Source organism: Aquarana catesbeiana, linkage group LG08 (genome assembly GCF_042186555.1).
Source record: "Aquarana catesbeiana isolate 2022-GZ linkage group LG08, ASM4218655v1, whole genome shotgun sequence".
In the NCBI taxonomy this organism is placed as follows: domain Eukaryota; kingdom Metazoa; phylum Chordata; class Amphibia; order Anura; family Ranidae; genus Aquarana; species Aquarana catesbeiana.
Genome location: NC_133331.1, coordinates 228,897,679 through 228,913,327, shown reverse-complemented (window position 1 = coordinate 228,913,327; position 15,649 = coordinate 228,897,679).

Sequence of the window (15,649 nt, the reverse complement as noted above, 5' to 3'; positions counted from 1 at the left end):
GCGTCCTGAAAGGGGACGGATGCATGAATAGGGGGTGTCAGCCGTGGCCTGGACAAAGCATGGGGGTGGCGGCCGTGAATAGAAGGGGCAGCGTTCGGGCCCCCCTAATTATCCCAAAGGCGCCCACGCTAGGATCCCCTAAACAATTTTCAGCTGCTGTATTCACAAAAAAGTGCCTTAGCTAGTTCTGCACATACTGTATACAGTACATACATACAGTACAGTACAAACTCAGGTGCTGTCCATTTCTTCTAATCATCCTTGAGATGGTCCTACACCTTCATTTGAGTCCAGCTGTATTTGATTATACTGACTTGGACTTGATTAGGAAAGCCAGAAACCTGTCTATATAAGACCCTACAGCTCACAGTGCATGTCAGAGCAAATGAGAATCATGAGGTCAAAGGAAGTGCTTGAAGAGCTCAGAGATAGAATTGTGGCAAGGCACAGATCTGGCAAAGGTTGCAAAAAAATTGCTGCTGCACTTAAGGTTCCTAAGAGCACAGTGGCCTCCATAATCCTTAAATGGAAGAAGTTTGGGACGACCAGAACCCTTCCTAGAGCTGGACGTCTGGCCAAACTGAGCTATAGGGGGAGAAGAGCCTTGGTGAGAGAGGTAAAGAAGAACCCAAAGATCACTGTGGCTGAGCTCCAGAGATGCAGTCGGGAGATGGGAGAAAGTTGTAGAAAGTCAACCATCACCGCAGCCCTCCACCAGTCGGGGCTTTATGGCAGAGTGGCCTGACGGAAGCCTCTCCTCAGTGCAAGACACATGAAAGTCTGCATGGAGTTTGCTAAAAAAAAACACCTGAAGGACTCCAAGATGGTGAGAAATAAGATTCTTTGGTTTGATGAGACCAAGATAGAACTTTTTGGCCTTAATTCTAAGCGGTATGTGTGGAGAAAACCAGGCACTGCTCATCACCTGTCCAATACAGTCCCAACAGTGAAGCATGGTGGTGGCAGCAGCATGTTGTGGGGGTGTTTTTCAGCTGCAGGGACAGGACGACTGGTTGCAATTGAGGGAAAGATGAATGCGGCCAAGTACAGGGTTATCCTGGACGAAAACCTTCTCCAGAGTGCTCAGGACCTCAGACTGGGGCGAAGGTTTACCTTCCAACAAGACAATGACCCTAAGCACACAGCTAAAATAACAAAGAAGTGGCTTCACAACAACTTTGTGACTGTTCTTGAATGGCCCAGCCAGAGAATTGACTTAAACCCAATTGAGCACCTCTAGAGAGACCTAAAAATGGTTGTCCACCAACGGTTACCATCCAACCTAGCAGAACTGGAGAGGATCTCCAAGGAGGAATGGCAGAGGATCCCCAAATCCAGGTGTGAAAAACTTGTTGCATCTTACCCAAAAAGACTCATTGCTGTATTAGATCAAAAGGGTGCTTCTACTAATTACTGAGCAAAGGGTCTGAATACCTAGGACCATGTGATATTTCAGTTTTTCTTTTTAAATAAATCTGCAAAAATGTCAACAATTCTGCGTTTTTCTGTCAATATGGGGTGCTGTGTGTACATTAATGAGGAAAAAAATGAACTTAAATGATTTTAGCAAATGGCTGCAATATAACAAAGAGTGAAACATTTAAGGGGGTCTGAATATTTTCCGTCCCCACTGTATGTGCAGAAAAACTATAACATCACTATAACAAAATCTCTTACTACATTCACTCAGTTTTAATGAAAATCTAGCCCTATTATGGTGCTAAAGTGTATTTAGATGATAGCCCAAATGTATGAACAGTAAAGTCACACTTGACCCCAGATCAAAAATTAAGAGTCATATTCTAAAAAGAATGTGCATGTGCTAATTCGTAGTTGTAACCTAAAGCAATCGTTTAGCTTTCACTCTACTAAAGGCAATACTAGCTGTATCCTACTATGGACTGTGCACGTATGAGTTAGCATTTAAATCTTAACTCACCTTGTGATGATTTTGTGATCTTATTTGCAGTGGGCATAACATTCTGAAGTTACATGAATGTAAATTTGGCCTATTGAAACCAAAAAGATAGTCCATTGCCCTTCTGTAATCCTACGGTAGGTAACTTTGATATCACTACTGTATAGTTGCCTGTAGTAGGTGGGTCATAGCTATAGGTGTTGGTGGGATATTCTCCAGCATTCACCGCTTTGCTGCTCCACCATTCCCCATCTCTCCTAATCAGTCCCTATCTCACTTGACTGCTTAGAATCCTGCTGCCTGTAGTCTGGCAACTTAGAATGCTGACAGTGGATTGTAAATGATGGAGCTGTGTTGCTTTTTCCAGCCCTCTCTGACCACTGGTACACATGCCATTGAACAGCTTCTTATAGCTAAAAGTTGTGTTGGAGCTCAAGTTGTCTACAATACAATGAGATGCATCTGCGATCTGTAGTGGCTTTCATTCAAACTCACTCTGCTTGCACACAGTGATGCTGATCTGCAGGCAATGATAAGGGGGGCCATGCTCCCCTGTCAAAGTCTATAAGATTAGCTGACCCCTTTCTTCCCTCATAGAAACAGTACAGTGTGTGAGCATTGTCACCTTGGGACAGGAAGTGTGCTTCTGGCTTGATGAAAAAAAAAGGGGAAAATGCCTAACAAATGAATGCAACCATCACACCTTAGGACTTGTAAGCTGCAATACATTATATTTTTGTTCCTGGGTTTAGATACACTTTAATTATTTTGGTTTATTGGGCCTTTCTGTATTCTCCGTAAGATTAACTCAGTGGCTTACGCTTTAGACCTTCCTTCTAATATGCGTATTTCAAACGTATTTCATGTCTCTTTATTAAAACCTTGAGTATGCAACTGCTTCGCCACCTCAATATCACGTCCTCACCCAGTTTAGGTTGAGGACCACGAGGAGAATGAAATACAATCTATCATTGATTCCCGTAGGTTCCGTGGGCTTTTACAGTACCTGGTTCATTGGAAAGGGTATGGTCCTGAGGAGCGCTCTTGGGTCTAATCTTCAGACATACACACTCCTGTCCTCCGTGCTTTCCATAGACATTTTACCCCCAAACCTGGTGGTCCTCTGAGGGGGAGGGGTCGTTGAGGAGGGGGTATGGTCAGGGCTGGGCTCAGCCCTAACTTTTCAGAGCTCTAGTTGCTCAGCTGTTGGTTCATTGCCAGTACTCTTCATTCCACAGTGACTCACCTAGTCTTCATTTCCTGCTCATTAGCTAGCCATGCTGGCTATTTAAACTGCCTGGATCTCCTGTGCCTTCTCCTGGTCAACATATCCGGATACTCTCTGCTGTGTTTTCCTGTTAAAGACTTTGCTTGGCTGACTTCCCTTCTGGCTCCTAATCCTGTTGCTACCTCTGACTAAGCTGATTTCTGGATTAAAGACTGCCTGGCTAACTTCCCTTCTGGTTCCTGATCCTGTTTGCAGCCTCTTCTACATTGATCTCTAGATTCCTGTTCACTGGCTTGTTACGACTACCCGCTCTGGTTACCTAACTTTACATAACCTAACGCTACAATTTTTTTTTTTAAAGTGTCATTTTTACTGCACTTCTGTCTCAGTCTGATTCATGGTTCCTGGCAGTGATGATGTAGAAAGAAATCTGGGTCGTCGGGAGAATGTAATCGATGAGTTTCTGAGATATCTCTCGCACTTTGGTCCAGAAAAAAACAAAAGGTAAATTCTGGACAAGACCAAAAATTTTGAAGAGGGAGCCAGTGTCCGATTTACAACTCCAGCAGATATCAGGGTTGAATTTATGCAGGATACAGGGTATTCTGTTGCACCTTGAAAAAGATTTTATAGTTGGTTTTCTGAAGCCTAGAACTTATCAAGGATTTTAGAAAAAATAGGATATCCTCTGACATTGAGGAGGGGAAAGAGTTAGATGTAGATCCTGCTCCCATTGGTATAGGAAGGGGGCCAAGCGATTTGAGTGAGAGGTGCCAGAAAAGTTATTTTTTATTTTTGTGTCTCTTTCTCAGGGTTTTACCACCATTATATTTTTTCACAGTTTAACAATATCACAGTTGTTCATAAGCAAAAGGGAGCAGAGTCTTCCTACCCAGGGCTTATTTTTCATATCAGACACAGCAGTATTATATCATGCCACCTCAGTTCTAAAAATTCCCTTACTGTAAACCATTCATTGAAGTTAAAATGTCTTCTACAGTAAATCATTTTTTGAATTTCAAAGAAAAATATACAGTGCAAAAAATCATGAGAGACAAACTCCCACCCAGTAGTACATGTGAGGGCCCGTTCACACCAGTGTGTTATTGTAATGAATGTGAAAATAAGTGCTGAATGTGTATTTTAAGAGCACCCGCTCTGAAGGGTAAAAATCAAAAATCAAATTAAATAAAAATAAAAACTATTTGCATGGATGTGTCCCCACCTCTGTGTAAATGGGGGAATCTAATCTACAGACGTCCCCTCTGAGATATGTGTAATAAACCAATTAGTTAATCATTAAGTACCACATGAAAACTAATCTAAAACATGTATTTAATACCCTCCATCCATCCAGAGACCTCTTGGGTAGTGATGAGAGGAGTATTAAATAATAAATTATAAATGAGCAAACCAAATATTATAGGTATTTCGTGACCACATAAAAAACATAAAAAACATAAAAAACATATGAAGTCCTTATGAACGTGAGAATCCAATTCCACATGTAAAGAAAAAAATGTAAATTATATATAAATAATTCCAGTAAAAAACCTAGCAGTCCCAGCATAACATTATATATATATGAATCAAGATGTTCCAGCAGAAAGGTGTACTGTATTTATCGGCGTATAACACGCGCCGGCGTATAACACGCACCCCAAGTTTAGGAGGGAATTTTAAGGAAAAAAACTTTTAGGAGGGAAGTTCAAGGAAAAAAACCTTACATTTAAATGCCCATCAATGCAGCCTCATCAGTGTTCATCTGCAGCCTTTCCCCAGTGTCCAGTGCAGCCTTGTCAGTGCAGCTTTGCCCCAGTGCAGTCTTGTCAGTGCAGCTTTGCCCCAGTGCAGTCTTGTCAGTGCAGCTTTGCCCCAGTGCAGTCTTGTCAGTGCAGTTTTGCCCCAGTGCAGTCTTGTCAGTGCAGCTTTGCCCCAGTGCAGTCTTGTCAGTGCAGCTTTGCCCCAGTGCAGTCTTGTCAGTGCAGCTTTGCCCCAGTTCAGCTTTGCCCCAGTGCAGCCTTGTCCCCAGTGGTCCGTGCAGCCTTGTCGCCGCCGACATACAAACGTTTAGTTTGTATTTTTAAACATGGCGCCGCGGAGTTCGGAGGGACTCGGGGGCGCTCGTTCAGCTGAACGAGCGCCGCCGAGGACACAGTGACTGGGCGGAGCCGAGATACACATAGCCGAGGCTTCTCGGCTATTCTCGGCGCCGTTCACAGTCACGCCCAGTCCCTATGATGGACATAACACAGGTCCAATGGCGGGACTGGGCGTGACTGTGAACGGCGCCGAGAATAGCCGAGAAGCCTCGGCTATGTGTATCTCGGCTCCGCCCAGTCACTGTGTCCTCGGCGGCGCTCGTTCAGCTGAACGAGCGCCCCCGAGTCCCTCCGAACTCCGCGGCGCCATGTTTAAAAATACAAGCTATGTGAATGTCGGCGGCGATCGCGGCGATCGCTCCGACAGATCACAAAATAGCGGGGATCGGCGTATAACACGCACCCACGATTTTCCCCTTATTTTAAGGGGCAAAAAGTGCGTGTTATACGCCGATAAATACGGTATATATAATGTGTTCCAACGGTGTTCCAGCAGTATTCTTTGTACTTAGTGACTTTTGTGCAAGCAATCAGCTATCATCCAGTGACTTGCGGTGCTCCCCCTCAAGGATCCCCACTCACCAGCTCCCTGTACCCCTGCAGGGGTAGTAGGCATGTAGTGTTACACTCTGGTATGGTATCCTAGGTTCCAATGAGGTTGTTCCTGGGTCCTCCCGCTTCAGCCACAAAACCCGTCTGGAATATGGTAATCCACATAGGAAAGGAAACAGGGCTCCCGTAGTGTAATACTTTTTTTTTTAAAAATTACTTTATTAAAAAATTAAATGCCCAACATTCCGGGCTATTAAATAAAAGTATATAAAATAAAATAAAGCAAAATAAAGCAAAAAAACCAAGCCAAGCCTTCACACTGCGTTAAGTGGTGTGCACACAGAGAGCTAGTGAATTCCAGGCCGTCAGCTGAGCGGCGTGCGCCTCAGCTGCGTTCCACACTCTCTTCCACTTCCGCGTGTGACGTGATCGCGTAGCTCCGCCTTACGCGTTTCGTCATCGACGTTGTCAAAGGCGTAGCTAGCGTCCCTCATACTGAGCTATATGTAGGCAAGCGGGGATACCCAGTTACAACAGAGCTCCTCCCATGGGCGGATTAATTATGTATTTTACAAATCCTTTCCGACCGAGTTCGTGCAATGTATTGAGGGGTTTTGTTGGGATGTTCGTAAGTTATGAAACCTTATATTCCCGCTTACCAACATATGAGGCAAACATGTATAATAATATAATATGCTCTTAAACAAGAAAAATAGGTTTATTCCATATAATATAAATTTCCCACTGATTCAGATTATTGTTTTGGATATACCATTTCCCTAGTCTATGCACTTGAATTATAAGGTCATAGGGGAGGCCTATACCATCTTAGGGAGAGACCCCTATAGGTAAGTTTGTGTACTACCACTCCTTATCCTAAATGGTTCTTGACATACTAATTATTAAGGCTGTTACCAAAGTGTCCATATCATTACATAACCTCACCATTGAGCCCTATCAGTTTGTTCTTCCCCTGATTAAATTACCACATGTATGTATTAGACTAGGGAGTTAACATTATCATATATCACCATTATATATATATATGTATCGGGAACTTATATACCATAAGGGATGAATTTGTTTACCAATATACAGGGTCCCCCTCATGCCCTAGATGGGCATATAACAGAAAAAATGGGGGGAGGGGGGCCATATCTATATATATCTCTATGTATATCCTTATAGAGGGGGTAGTTATTAGGGGATCCTATATGCCCAAATTACAAGAGAGTGGATTATGTAAGGAGAGAATATTGGATTGAATTCAAAGGGAGTGGGAACAGCTACACAGAAGGGGGGGGGGGTGTAAGCCCTAGGGCCTCTTGACTTTTCCACCTCGCCCTGATTGTTATGTATTAGTTTAAATAGGAGAATGGTCTCCTATTTATTGAGGGTTTTACCTTGCCGTCTAATCAGGGGGAACCGGTGGATGGCCCTTACCCCCAACCCTCTGTATAGTTATCCCATTAACCAACTGCACAACCTCCCATAAATGTAGGTAGGTGGATACCCCCATCCCCATCTAGGGGTTGGCTATAAAACAGTTTAGATCTATGTCTAAATTTAACCCTTTAGGGGCCAAGGATTGTAAACGATAGATCCACCCAGTCTCATTTTGGGAGATAAGTGTTAATTTATTGCTCCCCCTCCAGTGGTCCTCAACATGATCTATACCATAGAATACAAGCCCCATGGGGTCTCTATGATGTACCTCATCAAAGTGCCTAGATAGATGGTGCTTAGGGAACCCTTTCCTAATGTTATTAATGTGTTCCCTTATTCTGACAGCTAGAGGCCGCGTGGTTCTCCCCACGTACTGGAGGTGGCAAGGGCACTCCACGACATACGTCACATGTGTACTCTGGCATGTGATTAACTTTTTTATTTTGTATTCTTTATGATCCACTGTAGATTTAAATGATTCTTTCTTTCTAGGTTGTGGTTTACTGACCCTACAAGGTAAACATCTTCGACATTTATAGAATCCCCTCAGGTTACTATTGATTTTTACCTGTTTCGGGGGATCTATAGCATTGTGTACTAGATAGTTTCGGAGGCTAGGTGCTCTCCTGTACACAAATTTAGGTCTTCTAAAGGGTTAAATCCTTGGCCCCTAAAGGGTTAAATTTAGACATAGATCTAAACTGTTTTATAGCCAACCCCTAGATGGGGATGGGGGTATCCACCTACCTACATTTATGGGAGGTTGTGCAGTTGGTTAATGGGATAACTATACAGAGGGTTGGGGGTAAGGGCCATCCACCGGTTCCCCCTGATTAGACGGCAAGGTAAAACCCTCAATAAATAGGAGACCATTCTCCTATTTAAACTAATACATAACAATCAGGGCGAGGTGGAAAAGTCAAGGGGCCCTAGGGCTTACACCCCCCCCCTTCTGTGTAGCTGTTCCCACTCCCTTTGAATTCAATCCAATATTCTCTCCTTACATAATCCACTCTCTTGTAATTTGGGCATATAGGATCCCCTAATAACTACCCCCTCTATAAGGATATACATAGAGATATATATAGATATGGCCCCCCTCCCCCCATTTTTTCTGTTATATGCCCATCTAGGGCATGAGGGGGACCCTGTATATTGGTAAACAAATTCATCCCTTATGGTATATAAGTTCCCGATACATATATATATAATGGTGATATATGATAATGTTAACTCCCTAGTCTAATACATACATGTGGTAATTTAATCAGGGGAAGAACAAACTGATAGGGCTCAATGGTGAGGTTATGTAATGATATGGACACTTTGGTAACAGCCTTAATAATTAGTATGTCAAGAACCATTTAGGATAAGGAGTGGTAGTACACAAACTTACCTATAGGGGTCTCTCCCTAAGATGGTATAGGCCTCCCCTATGACCTTATAATTCAAGTGCATAGACTAGGGAAATGGTATATCCAAAACAATAATCTGAATCAGTGGGAAATTTATATTATATGGAATAAACCTATTTTTCTTGTTTAAGAGCATATTATATTATTATACATGTTTGCCTCATATGTTGGTAAGCGGGAATATAAGGTTTCATAACTTACGAACATCCCAACAAAACCCCTCAATACATTGCACCAACCCGGTAGGAAAGGATTTGTAAAATACGTAATTAATCCGCCCATGGGAGGAGCTCTGTTGTAACTGGGTATCCCCGCTTGCCTACATATAGCTCAGTATGAGGGACGCTAGCTACGCCTTTGACAACGTCGATGACGAAACACGTAAGGCGGAGCTACGCGATCACGTCACACGCGGAAGTGGAAGAGAGTGTGGAACGCAGCTGAGGCGCACGCTGCTCAGCTGATGGCCTGGAATTCACTAGCTCTCTGTGTGCACACCACTTAACGCAGTGTGAAGGCTTGGCTTGGTTTTTTTGCTTTATTTTGCTTTATTTTATTTTATATACTTTTATTTAATAGCCCGGAATGTTGGGCATTTAATTTTTTAATAAAGTAATTTTAAAAAAAAAACGTATTACACTACGGGAGCCCTGTTTCCTTTCCTATGTGGATTACCTTATTCCGGACGGGTTTTGTGGCTGAAGCGGGAGGACCCAGGTACAACCTCATTGGAACCTAGGATACCATACCAGAGTGTAACACTACATGCCTACTACCCCTGCAGGGGTACAGGGAGCTGGTGAGTGGGGATCCTTGAGGGGGAGCACCGCAAGTCACTGGATGATAGCTGATTGCTTGCACAAAAGTCACTAATTACAAAGAATACTGCTGGAACACCGTTGGAACACATTATATATACACCTTTCTGCTGGAACATTTTGATTCATATATATATAATGTTATGCTGGGACTGCTAGGTTTTTTACTGGAATTATTTATATATAATTTACATTTTTTTCTTCACATGTGGGATTGGATTCTCACGTTCATAAGGACTTCATATGTTTTTTATGTTTTTTATGTTTTTTATGTGGTCACGAAATACCTATAATATTTGGTTTGCTCATTTATAATTTATTATTTAATACTCCTCTCATCACTACCCAAGAGGTCTCTGGATGGATGGAGGGTATTAAATACATGTTTTAGATTAGTTTTCACGTGGTACTTAATGATTAACCAATTGGTTTATTACACATATCTCAGAGGGGACGTCTGTAGATTAGATTCCCCCATTTACACAGAGGTGGGGACACGTCCATGCAAATAGTTTTTATTTTTATTTAATTTGATTTTTGATTTTTACCCTTCAGAGTGGGTGCTCTTAAAATACACATTCAGCACTTATTTTCACATTAGATACCCCAATAAAGGTAGCGCCACTTACCCCTATTTTTGTAAAAGATTCTCTAGTATTAGCCACCCTCTAGAAGGGCTGTCTAAGGGGAGGCTGCACACCTAAGTCTGTGAGCGCGGAAATCCCCGTATTTTATCATTGTAATGAATGTGTGTTTAAGGACCTGTTCACAGGCAAAATACAGAAACGCATATGTTGTGTTGCCATTCATTTTAAAGCTGAACTACACTGCACCTGAGCACTACAAACCAAAAATGGTATTCTGTACTATTCTGTACTCCTACTCCTGGACCTTTCTGCTGCCTTTGATACGGTTGACCACCCCCTCCTCCTCAAAAAACTCCACACCTTTGGTCTCCGTGACTGTACTCTTCGCTGGTTCTCTTCCTACTTATCCAACCGCACCATAAGCGTTTCCTACAACTCTACTTCCTCCTCTCTTCTTCCTTTCTCTGTTGGAGTCCCCCAAGGTTCTGTTCTTGGACCTCTCCTATTTTCAATCTACACCTCCTCCCTGGGTCAACTGATAGCCTCCGATGGCTTCCAATACCACCTCTATGCTGACGACACCCAAATCTATTTCTCTACCCCTCAGCTCACTCTCTCTGTCTCCTCACTTATCACTGATTTACTATCAGATATATCAGACTGGATGTCACACCACTTCCTCAAACTCAATCTATCCAAAAACCGAACTTATAATTTTTCCTCCCCCGTATGCCCCTTCCCTTGATCTCTCTGTCAAAATCGATGGCACTATACTATAAGCCCATCCCCACATGCCAAGGTTCTAGGTGTAGTCCTGGACTCTGAACTCTCCTTCAAGCAACACATCCAATCACTGTCCAAATCCTGCCGCCTCAACCTCTGCAACATCTCCAAAATATCTTTCTAACCAATGACAAAAGCTCTTAATTCACTTGCTGGTCATCTCTCGTCTCGACGACTGCAACTCCCTTCTTATTGGCTTACCTCTACATAGTCTATCACCTCTTCAATCCATTATGAATGCTGCTGCCAGACTCATCCACCTTACCAATCGCTCTGTGTCTGCCACTCCTCTCTGTCAATCCCTCCACTGGCTGCCGCTCGGCCAAAGAATTAAATTCAAAATACTGACAACTACGTACAAAGCCATCCACAATTTCGCCCCCAGCTACATCACTAGCCTAGTCTCTAAATACCAACCTACTCGTTCTCTTCGTTCCTCTCAAGACCTCCTGCTCTCTAGCTCCCTCATCACCTTCTCCCATGCTCGCCTCCAGGACTTTTCCAAAGCCTCTCCAATCCTATGGAATGCCCTACCTCAATCTGTCCGCTTATCTCCTACTTTATTAGCTTTTAGACGATCCCTGAAAACCCTTCTCTTCAGAGAAGCCTACCCTACCCACACCTAACAACTGTATTTTCTTTTTCTCCATCAGCTCATCCATCACAGTTATTACCTTTTGTTTCCACTTGACCCTCCCTTCTAGATTGTAAGCTCTAACGAGCAGGGCCCCCTGATCCCTCCTGTATTGATTTGTATTGTAAGTGTACTGTCTGCCCTCATGTTGTAAAGCGCCGTGCAAACTGTTGGCGCTATATAAATCCTGTATAAAAATAATAATTTAATTCATTTTTAATATTCAGACCAAAGTCACCCATTCACCCATGTCTCCCTTCTTTATTGTGTTGCGAAATCACTTTGAACTCCCCCCCCACACCAGCATTTCTTGTCATTGCCATCTTGAGTAAGGGCAAATGATTCATGTAGCATTTATTTCCTGGAATACATCTGTCCTTAGAGCAGGCATACAGCAGGAGGGTGTGCTTAGCTGAGAAAGCCCCTTCCCTTCTCCTGAAGACTCCTGGGATGTATGACATCATTTGACTAGGCCTGGAAACCAAGAAGTAATGAAGAAATGTAAAAGAAAAAGGTTTAAAACAAGCAAATGTGATATACTTTCCTATCTTTTTTCTAATGCTTGCAGAATAAGGATTAAAAATAGTCAATGTTGATTGAAAGAGTGACCTTTTAAATAGCACCTCAATGCACCCAGCACAATAGGAAAAAAGGTGGGAGAGGTGCGCACAGATACACTAGCTCAGTGTTTTAGTAGAACATATTTGTGTAGGTTCTAGTCTTCAAAATTGTCAACCAGCAGTCACTGTTGCTAGTTGAGAATGTCGCACTGTTTAAAGAGTGGTCACAAAAAAGTGCAACAGGTACACAGACGTGCCAATTCCCTGATCCCCGGGGCGTTAGGCTCCAGACTGGGACAAAGTTACTTTACAATGGTCTATCTGGCCGAAACCAGACAGACCCTGTTCTCTGGAGGGCCTGCCGAAACAGGACCCACCCAAATACTAGGTGGGGCTCCCCCAAAGGGAGACCCCATGAGAGAGGGCGAACTAAGCCAGAAGGCCATGCCCACCCCTTCCCAAGACTTTCAGGGCTGGCCCGAGGACCTGCATCCTTACTCATCACACAGTGAGACAACCGTGTACAAACACAAAAAGACAAAACGTGACAAACATAGGCATCAAATAAATAAAATAAATAAAAAGAAAGTGAGGAAGGGATAGTGAAGAGGAGAGTGAAAAAGGTGGCCATTGTGTAAAACAATGACCAGGCCCTCTGGCCAGGAATAAAAAATTCCTCTGGTCCCAGCCAAAAGGCCCGGCCCAAGAGGCAGGTGCTAAAAAAGCATGTTCTATGGTGCAGTGACCGTGGTGCCTCAAATCAAAGTGACTGCCACTCACAGTGATTATTTGGCACCCCTGGACTGCCACTCCAGGGGAACATACTCCATAGGCTTTCAAGACCAACCCTGGGTCCCTTTAGTTCACTTGATAGAGTACAACACAGTCAGAAATGCTTCAAGATTCCAGGAACTGAGGGGTTTTCTGTAAAAGGATGTGTAAATAGAAGCATAGATTTAAAGGGATTAGATTATTTTTTGTTTAATACACTGTTGCTACTTTACTTCCTTAAGTGATGATTAGTGCCTATGGGTAAATGTTGTTAGAATAATCTTAGACATGTGATAATAGTGTTTGAAATTAAACTGTTATACTTTTATCTGTTTTACTCATATTCAATTACCACTGTCCTTGGTTGGCCTTGTGGTTGTCCTGCAAAGGAAAGTGCTCCGTTACTTTGTCATATCTTTTTTTCGCAACAAAATTATAAATATACAGTATCTCACACAAGTGAGTACACTCCTCACATTTTTGTAAATATTTTATTATATCGTTTCATGTGACAACACTGAAGAAATGACACTTTGCTACAATGTAAAGTAGTGAGTGTACAGCTTGTATAACAGTGTGTATAACAGTGTAAATTTGTTGTCCCCTCAAAATAACTCAACACACAGCCATTGATGTCTAAACTGCTGGCAACAAAAGTAAGTACACCCCTAAGTGAAAATGCCCAAATTGGGCCCAATTAGCCATTTTTCCTCCCCGGTGTCATGTAACTCGTTAGTTGGTGTTATCATTCTCAATCTCTCATACTGGTCACTGGAAGTTCAATATGGCACCTCATGGCAAAGAACTCTCTGAGGATCTGAAAAAAAGAATTGTTGCTCTACATAAAGATTGCCTAGGCTATAAGAAGATTACCAAGACCCTGAAACTGAGCTGCAGCATGGTGGCCAAGACCATACAGCGGTTTAACTGGACAGGTTCCACTCAGAACAGGTCTAGCCATGGTTGACCAAAAAAGTTGAGTGCACATGCTCAGCGCCAAATTCCAGAGGTTGTCTTTGGGAAATAGACGTATGAGTGCTACCAGCATTGCTGCAGAGTTTGAAGGGGTGGGGGTCAGCCTGTCAGTGCTCAGACCATGCGCCGCACACTGCATCAAATTGGTCTGCATGGCTGTCATCCCAGAAGGAAACCTCTTCTAAAGATGATGCACAAGAAAGCCCACAAACAGTTTGCTGAAGACAAGCAGACTAAGGACATGGCTTATTGGAACCATGACCTGTGGTATGATGAGACCAAGATAAACTTATTTGGTTCAGATGGTGTCAAGCGTGTGTGGCGGAAACCAGGTGAGGAGTATAAAAACAAGTGTGTCTTGCCTACAGTCAAACAGGGTGGTGGGAGTGTCATGGTCTGGGGTTGCATGAGTGCTGCCGACACTGGGGAGCTACAGTTCATTGAGGGAACCATGAATGCCAGCATGTACTGTGACATACTGAAGCAAAGCATGATCCCCTTCTTTCAGAGACTGGGCTGCAGGGCAGTATTCCAACATGATAACAACCCCAAACACACCTCCAAAACAACCACTGCCTTGCTAAAGAAGCTGAGGGTAAAGGGGATAGACTGGCCAAGCATGTCCCCTGACCTAAACCCTATTGAGCATCTGTGGGGCATCCTCAAACGGAAGGAGCGCAAGGTCTCTAACATCCACCAGCAACGTGATGTCCTCATGAAGGAGAGGAAGAGGACTCCAGTGGCAACCTGTGAAGCTCTGGTGAACTCCATGCTCAAGAGGGTTAAGGCAGTGCTGGAAAATAATGGTGGCCACACAAAATTATGACACTTTGGGCCAAATTTGGACATTTTCACTTTTGTTGTCAGTGGTTTAGACATTAATGACCATGTGTTGAGTTATTTTGAGGGGACAGCAAATTTACACTGTTATACAAGCTGTACACTCACTACTTTACATTGTAGCAAATTTAGTTTCTTCATTGTTGTCACATGAAAAGATATAATAAAATATTTACATAAATATGAGGGGTGTACTCACTTTTGTGAGATACTGTATGTAAACCTATATTTCAAAATTTCATTTTAATCTATTCAGATTCCCACCTGCAGTAATTACTATGCTGACATGACAGTATACATTTTCTAAATGCAAAAGCAAGACGTACTTGTGTATATACTGTTGCACATATATTGGGAGCTTAAAGTGATAATACATTTTGAAAAATACAACTTTTAGCAGCTGATTCAATCACCTATTGAGTTTGCTGCTTCTTTATCTTGTATTCTTTGCTTATGCCTATGTTTGCCTTTGCCTATGTTCCAGGCCGGTGCCATGACCACAGCCCCAGGTTTCCTGTTTCAGGGTGGCTCCTTTCACTTGCAACATCCTGTGAAGCCTCTCCTGCATACAGGGTGTGTATTGCATACTTTGCACCCTTGCATACTAGAGTTGTGTCTACACTATGTGCATCAATAGAAACACACATTCCTGTAGCCTAGGATGGCAAGGCACTCTGCTGCTTCTCCCTCTCCCTTTTCCAAGCTAACTAACTTGAGGCTGGACTGTCCACTGTGAACTCTTTCCTGTGGAGACCAGAAGTCTAGGAAAGTGACACGGAGAGAGCAAGTTGTAAACTGCATTTTAACAAACAGTTTACCTGAAATGTTTGTTTTGTTGTACTTAATGTGTTAAGCTAAAAACTCTGAGGGTTTAATATTTACTTTAATGTTTGAATTGTAGGTAGCTAAAGCAGTCTCTATCAGTGAGTGATCTATTTATTTATATTAGATTATCCAGTAAACAGACTTTGTGAAAAATGACATAACATAATTAAGTGTCTATCAGCTCACGTGGAAAAT